Consider the following 14,800-nt stretch of genomic DNA (forward strand, 5'->3'; position numbering starts at 1 on the left):
ATTTATTAATTTATTTATTTATGGCTGTGTTGGGTCTTCGTTTCTGTGCGAGGGCTTTCTCTAGTTGTGGCAAGCGGGGGCCACTCTTCATTGCGGTACGCGGGCCTCTCACTATCGCGGCCTCTCTTGTTGCGGAACACAGGCTCCAGACGCGCAGGCTCAGTAATTGTGGCTCACGGGCCCAGTTTCTCCGCGGCATGTGGGATCTTCCCAGACCAGGGCTCGAACCCATGTCCCCTGCATTGGCAGGCAGATTCTCAACCACTGCACCACCAGGGAAGCCTGCATGTATCTTTTTGAATTATAGTTTTGTCTGGGTATTTGCCCAGGAGTGGAATTGCCGGGTCATATGGTAGCTCTATTTTAGTTTTTTAAGAAACCTCCATACTCTTCTCCATAGTAGCTGTACCAATTTACATTCCCACCAACAGCGTAGGAGGGTTCCCTTTTCTCTACACCCTCTCCAGCATTTATTGCTTGTAGATTTTTTGATGATGGCCATTCTGACTGGTGTGAGATGATATCTCATTGTAGTTTTGATTTGCATTTCTCTAATAATTTTATGATGTTGAGCATCTTTTCGTGTGCCTCTTGGCCATCTGTATGTCTTCTTTGGAGAAATGCCTGTTTAGGTCTTCTTCCCATTTCTTAATTGGGCTGTTTGTTTTGTTTTTTGATGTTGAGCTACATGAGCCGTTTGTAAATTTTGGAGATTAACCCCTTGTAGGTAGCATCATTTGTAAATATTTTCTCCCCTTCTGTGGGTTGTCTTTTCATTTTGTTTATGGTTTCCTTTGCTGTGCAAAAGCTTTTGAGTTTAATTAGGTCCCATTTGTTTGTTTTTATTTCCATTACTCTAGGAGACAGCTCGGAAAAGATATTGCTGCGATTTATGTCAAAGAGTGTTCTGCCTATGTTTTCCTCTAAGAGTTTTATAAGATCTGGTCTTACATTTATTTTGAGTTTATTTTTGTGTATGGTGTTAAAGAATGTTCTAATTTCATTTTTTTTATATGTAGCTGTCCAGTTTTCCCAGTATCATTTATTAAAGAGACAGTCTTTCCTCCATTGTATAGTCTTGCCTCCTTTGTCATAGATTAATTGACCATAGGTGTGTGGGTTTATTTCTGGGCTTTCTATCCTGTTCCATCGATCTATATTTCTGTTTTTGTGCCAGTACCATACCGTTTTGATGACTGTAGCTTTGTAGTATAGTCTGAAGTCCAGGAGCCTGATTCCTCCAGCTCTGTTTTTCTTTCTCTTATTGGGAGGGGTCTTTTGTGTCTCCATACAAATTTTTTTTTAATTCTTATTTATTATTTGTTTATTATTTATTTTTGGCTGTGTTGGGTCTTCGTTTGTGTGCGAGGGCTTTCTCTAGTTGCAGCAAGCGGGGGCCACTCTTCATTGTGATGCGCGGGCCTCTCACTATCGCGGCCTCTCTTGTTGTGGAGCACAGGCTCCAGACGCGCAGGCTCAGTAGTTGTGGCTCACAGGCCTAGTTGCTCTGCGGCATGTGGGATCCTCCCAGACCAGGGCCTGAACCTGTGTCCCCTGCATTGGCAGGCAGATTCTCAACCACTGCGCCACCAGGGAAGCCCCAAATTTTAAGATTTTTTTGTTTTGTGAAAAATGCCATTGCTAATTTCATAAGGATTGCACTGAATCTGTAGATTGCCTTGGATAGTACAGTCATTTTCACAATATTGATTCTTCCATTCCAAGAACATGGTATATCTTTCCATCTGCTTGTGTTGTCTTCGATTTCTTTCATCAGCATCTTACAGTTTTTGAGGTACAGGTCTTTTGTCTACTTAGTTAGGTTTATTCCTAGGTATTTTATTCTTTTTGATGCAATGGTAAATGGGATTGTGTCTTTAATTTTTCTTTCTGATATTTCCTTGTTAGTGTATAGAAATGCAACTTTCTGTGCATTAATTTTGTATCCTGCAACTTTATCAGATTTATTGATGAGCTCTAGTAGTTTTCTGGTAGTGTCTTTAGGATTTTCTATGTATAGTATCATGTCATCTGCAGACAGTGACAGTTTTACTTCTTTTCCAATTTGGATTCCTTTTGTTTTTCTTCTCTGATTGCTGTGGCTAGGACTTCCAAAACTATGTTGATTAAAAGTAGAAAGCTTATCATTAGTCTCCAGCAGGCTGTGGGTGTGTCTGCATCTCAGACCCAGCCCCTCCTTCTCACAGCTTTTCCCACCTCTTGCTCCTCTGCTGGCTCCTCCAGCCCCCATGCCCTTGTCTTCCATCCCCCACCCTGGTTTTCTGTTTTTCCAAGCTGCTCTGTTTCTAGGTGATTATAATTGGCAGGCAGCTAGAAGTCTCATCTGCCAAGGGCAGAAGTCAAGTCTAGAGTAGGTTCCCCTTGCAGACTTTGAACTGACCCAGCATCTTGCCATTTGTATGGACCTTCCTCATTCTTAGTACTTTATTGTGTTTGATCCCAGGGCTGACAAGTGTTTCCCATCCTCAAAGAAGTTCTCTTCTCTGGAAACTATCTGGCCCACTCCCAATTTTCTGTAGCCCTGCATCCCAATTACAAAAAATTGGAAACTCATATAGAGAACTTCATAGAAAAATAGATAGAACTCCCATGTGTACCTACAACCCATCCATTATCAATCTATTACTTTCAAATGTAGTTGATCATTTGGTTCTGAGGCCAGATGGTACAAAAATTATCATTCACAATGGCAGAGTCATCGTTAGTTGTTAAAATCTTTCAGAAGGTTGATTTAGTAATGTGTCAGGGCCACTTAAAAACCCTTAGAATTACTCACTCCACTCCTAGGAATTTATCTTAGAGACATCAACAAATGTGCACCAAAATTTGTGTGCAAGAATATTGTGTAGAATTTCTATATTGAAAAACTTGGAAACAGTCTACTTGACCCAAAATAGGACTAAATAAAATATGGTACATCAAATATTAAAATATTAAATAACCATTAAGTTATTTTTTAAACAATTTTTTAAAAATATTTATTTATTTATTTTGGTTGTGCTGAGTCTTAGTTGCGGCATGCGGGAACTTTTAGTTGCGGTGTGTGGACTTCTTAGTTGCGGCATGCAGACTTCTTAGTTGTGGCATGTGGGATCTAGTTCCCCGACCAGGGATCGAACCCTGGCCACTTGCATTGGGAACATGGAGTCTTACCCACTGGACCACCAGGGAAGTCCCTGAACAATATTTTTAAAATAAGAGATATTCCAAAATTTTTGAAGGATCTTTTAAAAATAAAAGCATACAAGTGAAAATTGGGCTATAACACTTAATGTAATAATATGATCCCAATTGTGTAAAAAGAAAGAAAAATGTTTGCATGTAGCCATGCTTAGCACAAAACCAAAAATATTAACAGTATTTATCTCTGGGTGGTAGAATTACTGGTCATTTTAAAAATACATGTTTCTGTATTTTCTAAATATTCATCAATCAATGTATTACTTTCCTAATCAGAGAAACAATTATTGCTTTTTATTAAAAGAAATTAAGCTACAAAAAAGGCAAAAACACTCAAAATCACCAAAAGCCTTTGCCTGTTGTTTTTTTTCTTAACTGTTTTCACCCCATCTATTCTCAATGATATAGAAAAAAAGGGGATCTGACATTTATCATTTTAAGAATCTAATTCCATCCCTTATCTCTGGAAGGTACATATTTTTCCCATCTTAAAGGTAAGGAAACAAAGTCACAGTGAAAAGGGTGGAAAAATCAAGATGTGAGAGCAGGTTGCTTGGTCCAAGGGCAAGTTCTCACTTCTGTGCTGTCTCTTCTTGTGATAATTTTAAGTTGCATCTTATTCTGTACCTGAGCTTTCTGATTTTATCAGAATAAACTTCCCCTTTGGTTAACAAAGATATTCTGCTTTCCATAAAATTCTCATTCCAGCTGACTTTCTTTAGCTAAGATTTTGCCTAAAGAGTGTCAATTCTTTGAATACTTATATTAAAAAGACAGCTTAATTGGTCTGAATAAAACTGAAAAACTGTTCAAACAAGCTGCATACAGCATTTTTGCACGTGCCTTGTTTTGGCACAGCAATCATTGTCAACAAATAGCAACACACAAATCTTAGAGAAGTTACCAGTGTATAGTGATAAGGTTAAAGAAGGTTGTCATCTCCCCAGTGTCTCATAGAAAATGCTTGTGGCTGGTGGCATTAGAATCCTCCTGTCTGGGTGAAGGCCTGACAGGTTGCTGGAAACCCCACGTGGGGCCTGAGCAGGCATCACCCAAAGTCCACATGGTTGTGAAAACTGCCTTTAACAAACCGTGTCACCTGAATTTCAGGTATGACTTGTAATTATTCCACGTAAGTCATTTTGCCATTTCTCTGCACCTGCAGTTACCCTGCCCCTGTGTCACAGGGACCCCTGTGTTCTGCTAATGTGTTATCATAAAACCCAGGAGGAACTGAGCAGACATGCCCGAGATGAGCAAAGTCCAACTACTATTCGTCACATTTTATGATAAGGAAACAGAAGACCAGAGACATTAAACAATTTGCCCGAGGTCATACAGCTTTTAGTGCATCCCCCTCTCAGGACTGTACTGTTGAATTAAAACAGTATTGTGCTGCTGTGCACGTGGCTTTTGAGCACTTGCTCTGTGGCTGGTCCACACTGAGAGGTGCCGTAAGGGTGAGCTCCATCTTGAACTTCAAAGGGTTAGTCTGAAAAAATAAAGTGAAATATTCCATTCATAATTTTTCATATTGAGTACATATTTAAATGATTATTTTGGATTTTTGAGTGAAATAAAATATGTCATCAAAACTCATTTCACTCTTATTTTTGCCTTTTTTAAACATGGCTACTGGAAAAAAATTTTAATTTAATTTTTATTTTATATTGGAGTATAGTTGATTTACAATGTTGTGTCAGTTTCAGGTGTACAGCAAAGTGATTCATTTATACATATACATATATCTATTCTTTTTCAGATTCTTTTCCCATATAGGTTATTACAGGATATTGAGTAGAGTTCCCTGTGCTCTACAGTAGGTCCTTGTTGTGAAAAATCTTAAGTTACAAATGTGGTGCACATTCTATTTCTAGGGGATCAGGTTTGAAGAACCTGTTTCTTCATCTATGATATGAGCAGCAAGAACACATGTAAAGTGCCCAAGCCAGGGAATGTTCTCGAAATGTTTGCATTCCCCCCCCCACACCCCCCGCCACTTTTGCTCACCGGAACACCCAAGTCTCCTAATTTCCACATGCACAAATGTCCAGAGACTCTAAAAGGACCACAGTTTCTCTATGTCCATCCAGATTCCTCTTTAGTAGAGGCATTTTTAAAGTCATGTGTTATTAGAAATCTTATGATGTACAGTTTGTAAATAGCAAGTCATACACTGGAAACTCAGGCTGGGATCCTGAGACTGCCTCTCCGAAAGCAAGGGCATTAGAGAGAATGCACCCATTCATAAGCTCACCACAGACGCAGGGGAAAAGAGACTGACGTGCAGACAGGAAATGCACACAAGGTAATTCATTGCCACTGAAGCTCACTGAGCATTGGTCTGGTTGTGATGTGAATTATTCATGGATTCCCCCACGGCATCCTTATGTTGAAGGTTGATGTCAGGACAGGACCCCTACTCCCTTCTCTGCCCCCGGAGCTGAGCAGCTGTGTACAGGGTCGACACCCCATCCTAAAATCCGCTCTCCTCCAAGCGGGCCCAGGGTGCAAGGTCCGCCACTACGATCAGACTTCCTTGTCCAAATGCCAGAGAGGGATGAATTCATTCAGCAGCCAGCCCGGTACCCCTGAGTGAAGAGCTTGAGATAATTTATGGAATTGATTGATGCTGCTCCTCTTTCCGTGAGAATGCATGGAATCCACTTACAACATAAGTGGCCTTTTGTTGCCTGGATAGAATCGTCCTCTAATCGTTCATCTAATGTTTCAGATGTCCCAGTCGGAAATAAAAAATTCACGTGCTATAGGGCCCAGTAGTCACGGTGGTGAAGAGTAAGACAATAGGGAGTGGTGGGGACTGTTCCCAAGTGAAGACCACCTGCCCCAGCCGTAGGGGTGGCTCCTGGCAGACCCAGCAGGTTGTTGCCTCGTGAGAATGCACATCTGGGGTTATTGCATCCTCTGAGTTTTCACAAGAAGCCAGATTCCCAGACTTTAATGTGGAAATCTCCCGATTTTTAAATTTGGGTGCTGAATGAACACGTCTTGTGGTCTAGTTCAACTAGGCTGTTTATAATCTCTGATCTTGTTTGTTTCCCTATATAAATGGTAGGCTTTCGTGGGAAGGGACATTACGTTTCTCCCACATTCTTTTTCGTTCCCTTTACCCCTCACCACTCTTTGCATAGTGCGTAGCATTCATATCAATTATGACTTTCAACCTTAGATGCCAATTCACCACTTTTATATTCGTTCCAGATTCTTCTTTTTCTCCTTTGTTATTGCTTTTTGCGTCTTCTCCTGGTTTCTCAAAGGCCTTCAGACACCTAGAAAGGAAAGGAAGCATGAACAGGAGTAGTAATGGCTCTTTTCTGACCACATGCCCTCATCTGTAAGACAACGTTTTATCTCTTGCATGGCCAGGGCATTGCCAAGATGGCAGGAGCTTAGGAGAGAAGAAGGAAGGAATGCCAGGGTAGGGCCCAGAAGGTCTCTCCTTTCAGGTAAGGCAGTGCTAAGCAGTTAAAGGCATGCCGGATCCATCTCCATGCATCCTTCAGCCCGTCCTGCGCTCCATGTGCCACCATCTTTGAGAACATTTTCCCTTTACTGGGGCTCGTTCTGTGATGAGGGCCCACTGCCTCCTCCTGTTCTCCCCCATTTAACCGAATACTTTGTGTTTGATGACATGCCCCGAGGGCCTGAAGAAACTGAGGCTGTTTCCGCACAAGTAACCAAAAGCTTCACATAGAATTCAGAGACATCACTGGCTCTTTTGAGTCTAACAGGCAATTTATTTGATTATTTTTTGTTTGTTTCTGTAGCATTGAAAAGTCACAAATTGACTTACCGTCCATAGGAAGCAGATCCAGACCATTTCTTTACTGATGAAGTCAAAATTTTGAGAACTACAAGACAACTGTAAAAGGTACTAAAGCACTTTTTAAGGAACTGAAAGAAGACAGCTGTCTTTTCAGGAAATGAATTGAGGAACACTGGGTGAAGCAACATTAGCTTCTACCCATGTGAAAACCCAGACATTGGGCAGGAAGTCCACTGTGTCTGTGCTCTCAGGGGCCACACCGGGAGCACATATAACCCTGATGATGGCAGGGATGAGACTGGGTTCTGCCACAATGCAGCTACTGGTGAACATACAGGAAGAACAACTACCTGTGAAATACTCCAACTTGGTAGATGAAATGTGATACCAAGAGCAAAGTTTTGCCGCTGTTCACAGAGATCCAGTACATGCACAGAAGCTGTTCTTTAATAGTTTTGTCCACCCAGTCTTGGAGCCCGTGGGACTTAGATTTCTGTAGCTAATAACACCAACACAGACATTTCAAAGTTCTCTGTAGGGAACAGGGAAGCAGCCTGGTCTCCACGATTGAGGGTACCGTGTTCAGAGACTGTGCTTTATATTTGCAAGCATACGCTTTCACCTCCGTGTTTTGTTTTGGCCAACACAATGACTTACATTTGGTGTTTGGGGTCTCCCAAATTGACTGTCTTCAGAGAACGGACTCTGTGCTTTGAGCATGCTGTGCTCTCATGCTCTAGCAGGTTGGGGTATACTTTTGTTGCCCCACCCTTTGTAACTGGGCTTCGTCTAGCACTTCCTCAGTTCTCCTTCAGGGCACGCCGCATGGTCTACGTGTTCTGACGCCTTAATGCTTGACATTTTGTATTCTGGGCACACACAGCTTCCCAATCCCATGATTTATTTTTTTTTAGATTTATTTATTTTTTATTTTGTGGATGTGGACCGTTTTTAAAGTCTTTATTGAATTTGTTACAATATTGCTTCTGTTTTATGTTTTGTTTTTTTGGCCACGAGGCATGTGGGATCTTAGCTCCCCGATCAGGGATCGAACCCACACCCCCTGCACTGGAAGGGGAAGTCTTAACCACTCGACCGCCAGGGAAGTCCCCCAATCCCATGATCTAAGGTTCAGTTTATAGCTTATGGAGTGTGGCAGTCTACTGTTTTAGGCATCCCAGGCTCTTTGTGGGTACATCTCCAAGGTACAGTGGTTTGGGGCTGTGGCTGATTTTCTTCCAATGCCAGTCCCCTGAGAGGCTACACTGGAGAAAGGGTCCTACAGAACACACAATCCTATAACCTGCGTTTAATAATAAAGTCTAAATTTCCCTAAGGGGAGTGCGCCATGCCCCAGTCATCAGGGGCTCCATGTTCTTGCCATTGCTTCCCCTTACACCCACCCCATCCTCATGAAAACTCAGGAGCAGGTCTTAGGAAAACCTGCCTCCCAGCCATAGACAACTGGACAGCACTGGGCATCTGGCCAGAGCAGGACATTCACAGTGCGTTTGTCAGGCCCCACCCCCAGGCCACAACTGAGTGAGCCAGCGGGGGAGTCTTGACCCATGTTGAGCCAATCCCCCTCCCTTTCTGGAATTTTAAAACTGGAAATGAGAAAGAATGAGTGTTTTCCCAGTGGATGAAATTGTAACCTAGGACTCTGTAGACAGAGGCAGGTGTGCCATTAGCAGGAAGAGGGAGCCACACATGGGGAGATAGATGCAGAGCCAAGGGGAGAGGGCACCCCGGGGATGTTCAGGTCCAGCTGTTCCTGAGGTTCATCTTCTTTCCTACTCTCCCACAGCTCGTAACCTAGCAATCTTCCCCCAAATCCCCGTTTGCTAAATTTTCTTCTAATTAGGTTGTACCACTTGCAATGAAATTGTCCCAATTATTACCGTGAAGTTAGATCACGTGCTGCCCATAGAAGCAAGTACAACAGCAATTGCATTTTATGTCGGGGATGTGGTCCTAAAGACCTTTTATAATTTATACTGGGTGATATTTCCATTTCCCAGCCAAGATAGCTCTGCGATGTATCATTACTATAAACAGGATGTGCAATTTATTTGGCCCTCCAGCTTTGACTTGTGTCAAAGGTTGCAGAATTTGTCCTCCTCCTTCCCTCCCTCCCTCTTTTCTTCCTTCATCCCTTCCTTCCTTCCTTCCTTTCCTTCTTTCTCTCTTTCTCCCTCCCTCCCTTCCTTCCTTCCTTCCTTCCTTCCTTCTTAGTATTTAGAATTTGGAGATGAAGAGGGGGGATTTCTAGTGGTTATAGAAGATGTTCAAAAATTCTTTCACATTCCTCCCTTCAGAAGATTTAAGACTTAGCTTTTTTGGATAATGTCAAACAGTTTTCCAAAGTAATGGCATTAATTACCCTCCCCCCAGCAGTGTGGAGGTTTCCAGTTACTCCATATTTTCAGCAACATATGATACTGTCAGTCTTCCTTATTTTAGTCATTTTACACAATTATACAGTGGAGAGAGAGTGGTATCATGTTATAGTTTTACTTTGCATTTTCCTAATGACTAAGGAGATGGAGCACCTTTTCATATGTTTATGGCCATTTGGATATTGTATTTCATGAAGTGCCTGTTCAAGTCTTTTGCCCTTTTTTTTTTTTTTTTTTTTTGCCCATTTTGCTATTGGGTTGACTGTCTCTTAATTATTGATGGATTGAGGTTCATTGTATATTCTGGTTATCAGTCCTTTGTTGGATACCGGTAGTGCAAATATCTTCTCCCATACGTGGCTTTCCTTTTCAATCTCCTCATATCTTTTGGTGAACAGAAGTTTTTAATTCTAATGAAAGTAAAATGAAAAGAGAAACCTTTTGATTATTCCTTTTATGGTTAGTGCTTTTTATATTTTGTTTAAGAAATCTTTGCCCCAAGGTCATATAGTTATTCCGTGTTTGCTTCTAAAAGTTTTATTGGCCCTGCTTAACTCCTACGCCTACCCTTTGTTCCAATTCTAGGTAGTGTCTTGTGCGCCCCACATCAACAGCTCCGGATTATCATTCTAACTAGAAACACACTGGGAGGCTAAGGGCAGGCAATTCCGCAGTGAAAGAAGCTTGTATCTGTGGGCTATTGAATTTGTAAAGACAACAAAAACAAAACAAAACAAAAAACCTGCAAAAGTAATGGCTTAAACAAAGTAGGGCAGTGGTTCTCAACATTTGCTGCACACTAGAATCATCTGGAAGCTTTTATTTAAAATTTTGTTTAACTGCATGCCGGGGCTACACCCCGTATCAATAACATCAGAATTTTTTGAGGTGAGATCCAGGAAGCAATAATTTTTAAATCTCCTCTGATGAGTCCAATGGGCAGTCCAAGCTGGGAACCACTGATTAGGGGGTTATTTTTCTTTTAAATGATAAGAAATCTGAAGTTAGGCAATTCAAGGCAGGTGTGGGACAAAGTACTGGGGATCCAGGCCCCACCTTGCCCTCAGCTCTACTATCCATCTGGGTGAGGTCTTTGTTCTCATAGTCATAAAATAGCTACTAAAGCTCCAGCCATCAGGCTCATGTTCCACACAAGAGGAAGGAGGAGAGTCAAGGGTAAAAGTCTCACCTGACACTTTCTGCTTAACTATCGATGGCAGGAAACTCATCATATTGTCACCCACATCTGTCAGGGAGACTGGGAAATGTATTTAGTCGGGCATGTTGCCATTCCCAACGAAATTAGGGTTCTGTTAGTAAAGAAGAATGGAGGATATAGGATAGGCAACTGTCTGTTTCTGCCCCAAGGGTGCTTGTTAAACAAAAACCAACAGATGCCCATTAGAGAGAGTTTCTTCATATCCCTGGGATCCCTTCAGTATATAGTGGGAGAAACCTCTATGCCATACAATCTGATTATCAACATAAACAAATTTCTAAAAATATCGAGACATATTAAGTCTCAATTTTTTTTTTTTTAATTTTTATTTACTTATTTATTTATTTACTTATGGCTGTGTTGGGTCTTCGTTTCTGTGCGTGGGCTTTCTCTAGCTGCGGCGAGTGGGGGCCACTCTTCATCGCGGTGCGCAGGCCTCTCACTGTTGCGGCCTCTCTTGTTGCGGAGCACAGGCTCCAGACGCGCAGGCTCAGTAGTTGTGGCTCACGGGCCTAGTTGCTCCGCGGCATGTGGGATCTTCCCAGACCAGGGCTCGAACCCATGTCCCCTGCCTTGGCAGGCAGATTCCCAACCACTACGCCACCAGGGAAGCCCCTAAGTCTCATTTTTACATATGTCTTATTGAAAAAGAGGTCTTCAACTTGAAGAGATATATTTTTGTTATCAAACCTAACTTGGGTCCATTTGCCTGCCCGCAATAAAGCCAGTCTACTGACAGCGGGCTGTGATGAAGGAAAGTGCAGTGTTTATTGCAGGGTGCCAAGTCCAGGCAGCTGGTGCTTAAGAGACACGAACTCCCCGATGGCTTTTAGGGAAAAGTTTTTAGAGACAGGATGAGGGAGGCTTGTTGCATGATCAGTTCATGGACATTCTTCTGATTGGTTGGTGGTGAGGTAACTGATAGTCAACAACATCAACCCTCTGGTTCCAACCAGTCAGGGGTCTACCTGCCTTGTGGGCAGCATACAGTTAACTTCTTCCACCTGGTGAAGGTTTCAGTATTTGCAAAACAGCTCAAGGGACATGGCTTAGAATATTAAGTATAGCCCTTGAGGAGGAACTAAAGGTCCTTGATTTTGTTTAATGGCTAAACTATTATTATTTTGTCTTGCTTGACTGTTTTCCTTTCTCTCTGCATTTTCTCACTTCTCTGATTAAGTTTATTCTTTGGAACTCGGGGAAGGCCTAGGAAGCTAAAGTTTTTCTACAGACAAGAGGCAGACAGAGGACACTGGGTGGGGGGTGGGGAGGGCCCTGATCCAAGAAGACCCCATACGGTCCTGCTTGTTTACATTTCTCTTCTCAGACATTTTTATTGCATGACTCCTGTTAAATAATAAAAATTCAACTGAGTAAATTTAAAGATCAAATCGGCTTTATTAAATAATTCATGAATTGGGCACCCAGCAATAGAAAAGAGTTCTGCCGAGCTGTAGAAAAGGAAAGGTTTTTAAAGGCAGAAAGTGGGCAGAAAAAGCAAATTATTCGCAAAGAATGCATTGTTTCAGGCAAGGTCTCCCTCCTAAGGGAAACGGAAGGGTGGATTACCTCACCATTGCTGACCAGGTAATTCCAGGTGGACATAGTTAAATGTTATTCCTGGGGCGGGGAGTCGAGACTGCAATTAGGTAGGTATCAAGTCGTAGCTTGCTGACTTGGGATTTAGCACAGTGACTCTATTTTGGGCCTGCTGTTTCCTTTTGACAGTTCCCCTCTTTTGTTCATACGCTCAGCTTAGCTGAGAGATGGGATCAAAATTTAAGGCATCAGCGCCGTTCTCAGCTGCTGCTCTGTATTTCTCACAGGTTTTGTTGATCCTCTGTGTGTATTCACAGATCAGGACTTTTTTTTTTTTTTTTCTGAATCTCTGTGATATTCACAGGCCATGACTCCAGGTTTACAGTTTTTAAGGTGGTCATTGTATTCATTCATTTTCTGATGTTCCAGTCTTAGGGGGGTCATTGCTTAGTGCTTAGCAGCTGGGAACATGCATTTAAAGCTCTTGAGAGACTACGATGTACGCAGAGATTGCTATGATTATTATAAGCAGGATAATTTCCAATGTCTGGAGTGCACTTTGGAGCCATGGTCCCCAAGACCCAAACTGATCAAACTCAAGTAAGTCAAAGAAAGCTCCCACTAAAAGAGTCACCTTTAAAATGTTTTTTTTAATTTTTAAATTTAAAAAATTTTATTTATTATTATTTTTTGGCTGTGTTGGGTCTTTGTTGCGGTGCGTGGGCTTCTCATTGCGGTGGCTTCTCCTGTTGCGGAGCATGGGCTCTAGGCATGTGGGCTTCAGTAGTTGCAGCACGCGGGCTCAGTAGTTGTGACTGGTGGGCTCTAGAGCGCAGGCTCAGTAGTTGTGGTGCATGGGCTTAGTTGCTCTGTGGCATGTGGGATCTTCCCGGACCAGGGCTCGAACCTGTGTCCCCTGCATTGGCAGGCGGATTCTTAACCACTGGGCCACCAGGGAAGTCCTAAGAGTCATCTTTTATAGCCAAGGGTCTTGCTCAGTGATCTTACGTAACTGCATTTCAACCTCCCCAGAAATGTTAATCCTGGTACAGCAGGTGGTGTTGGCCACACACAGACACCTAAATGATAGTCAAGCGCTATCCTGTTATCAAAAGCAGAGAGTCTAAGGATTTTTCTTGGGTAGTTATTGCTTTAGCAGTGCCTTCTGTAATATTTTCAAGAGTTAAGGAGAGGATTCTGATCATATTCTCCTTTACATTTACTCCTAACCAGGGAAGTTAGAACCAGGCTCTGCCAAAGGCAGTTAATCCTGAGTTATAAATGCCTCCTGGTGATTTCATTCTAACTCAACAATGTAAATCCAGGAGATTCAACCAAGGAGGTGTTTTAATTCATCCGTGGAAAGATGGGGGCACAGTTAGAGAAACTAAGGGACATTGCCCTGCTGTGCACCAGCCGTCTAGGCATTCATAGGTCCAAGGAGAGTGATAACCACCACAGACAAAGATAAATCCTGTTGGGGCACAAACCACTTCCACTAAGGTGGCACTATGATGGATTCATCTGCAGGGATTGTTGCATTTGCCCATTCAAGCTGGAGGTCAGTTAGGTTTTCTCTGAGTCTGAAATCAAAAGTTGTTCTAAATTCCAGAGGTTACCCCCCCATCACCGGCAATACGGGTTATGGTGTTATCTTTCTAGGCCAATGCCAGAGTAAAGGGGAAAAAGACAAGAAGAAAGGGTTTCATGTTTAGTTAAAGTGTGAAGTCTTGATCCGGCACCTTGGGAAGAAGCAGTCTACATCACTGCCAGCTGCTTCTCTTCCTCATCAATTTGATTTGGAGGTCTCCAGGGTCGGCACAAGACAGATGTCAGGTGGAGCCTTTTTCGGCTGTAAGATGTGTATCTAAGGTTCAAACCCCTAAAGTTTGGCTGCCATTTGGGGATGAGGGGGACCTGGTATAGTCTCTTTCAAGGAAAGTCAAGGGCCATCTTTGTTCTTACTGATTCCAAATCAGAAGAGTGGGAGAAGGTTAGAAAAGTTAGTTTGGAGAGTCCTAGCTAGATATTTGAAGAAAGTATAATTTAGGATCCAGTCCAATCTACAGATATATAACAAAACCTCAAAGACAATTAACAGGCCTAGAATCTAATGTAGACAAAGGTGCAAACATAATTTTTCCCTCTACAATTATTCCCATTTCTTTATCAAAGATAATCATGGTAAAACGAATTTGTTTGTTTGCATTAAACTTGGCCTGATTATTTACATAAGTGTGGCAGGAATAGTTTATTGGCCATATAAATTCTCTTTAAGACTGCTTTGCTGGCACCTTGTAAGCAAGGTACAGGTCGATTTTTCCGAGGCGTCCTGTTGGCTCCATAAAGTCAATCTTAGTTCCTTAAAGCTATCTGGTCATATCTATGTGTATTTTTCTCAAATATGACAATGCATTAGAAGCCTTGGTAATATAGCCAACATTTCCAATTGTGTCCTGTTACAAGGAGAATAATTTTTATTGATTTATGCAAATAACTAACTGTGTTGCCATGAAAAGGATACTTAAGAGCTTCCAAATTCTGAAGGGATCAGGGAGGGAGAAAGGAAACTGTTTCGTCTTTGCTTACAAAGGTATATTTGATCAAATTGTTGGAAGTCATAGACAGCTTGAGAGAAAAAGTTTCCTTAAACCT

At 42.1% G+C, this 14,800-nt stretch overlaps 1 long non-coding RNA gene across 1 annotated transcript in view; it reads right to left on the reverse strand.

Moving 5' to 3' along the window:
• LOC309611586 overlaps nt 1–14,800 on the reverse strand; it is a 512,787-nt gene that overhangs the window by 430,615 nt on the left and 67,372 nt on the right. The gene's annotated exons all lie outside the window — the stretch shown is intronic.

The sequence above is a fragment of the Balaenoptera borealis genome (assembly GCF_965194805.1).
Source record: "Balaenoptera borealis genome assembly, chromosome: 15".
Classification (NCBI taxonomy): Eukaryota; Metazoa; Chordata; class Mammalia; order Artiodactyla; family Balaenopteridae; genus Balaenoptera; species Balaenoptera borealis.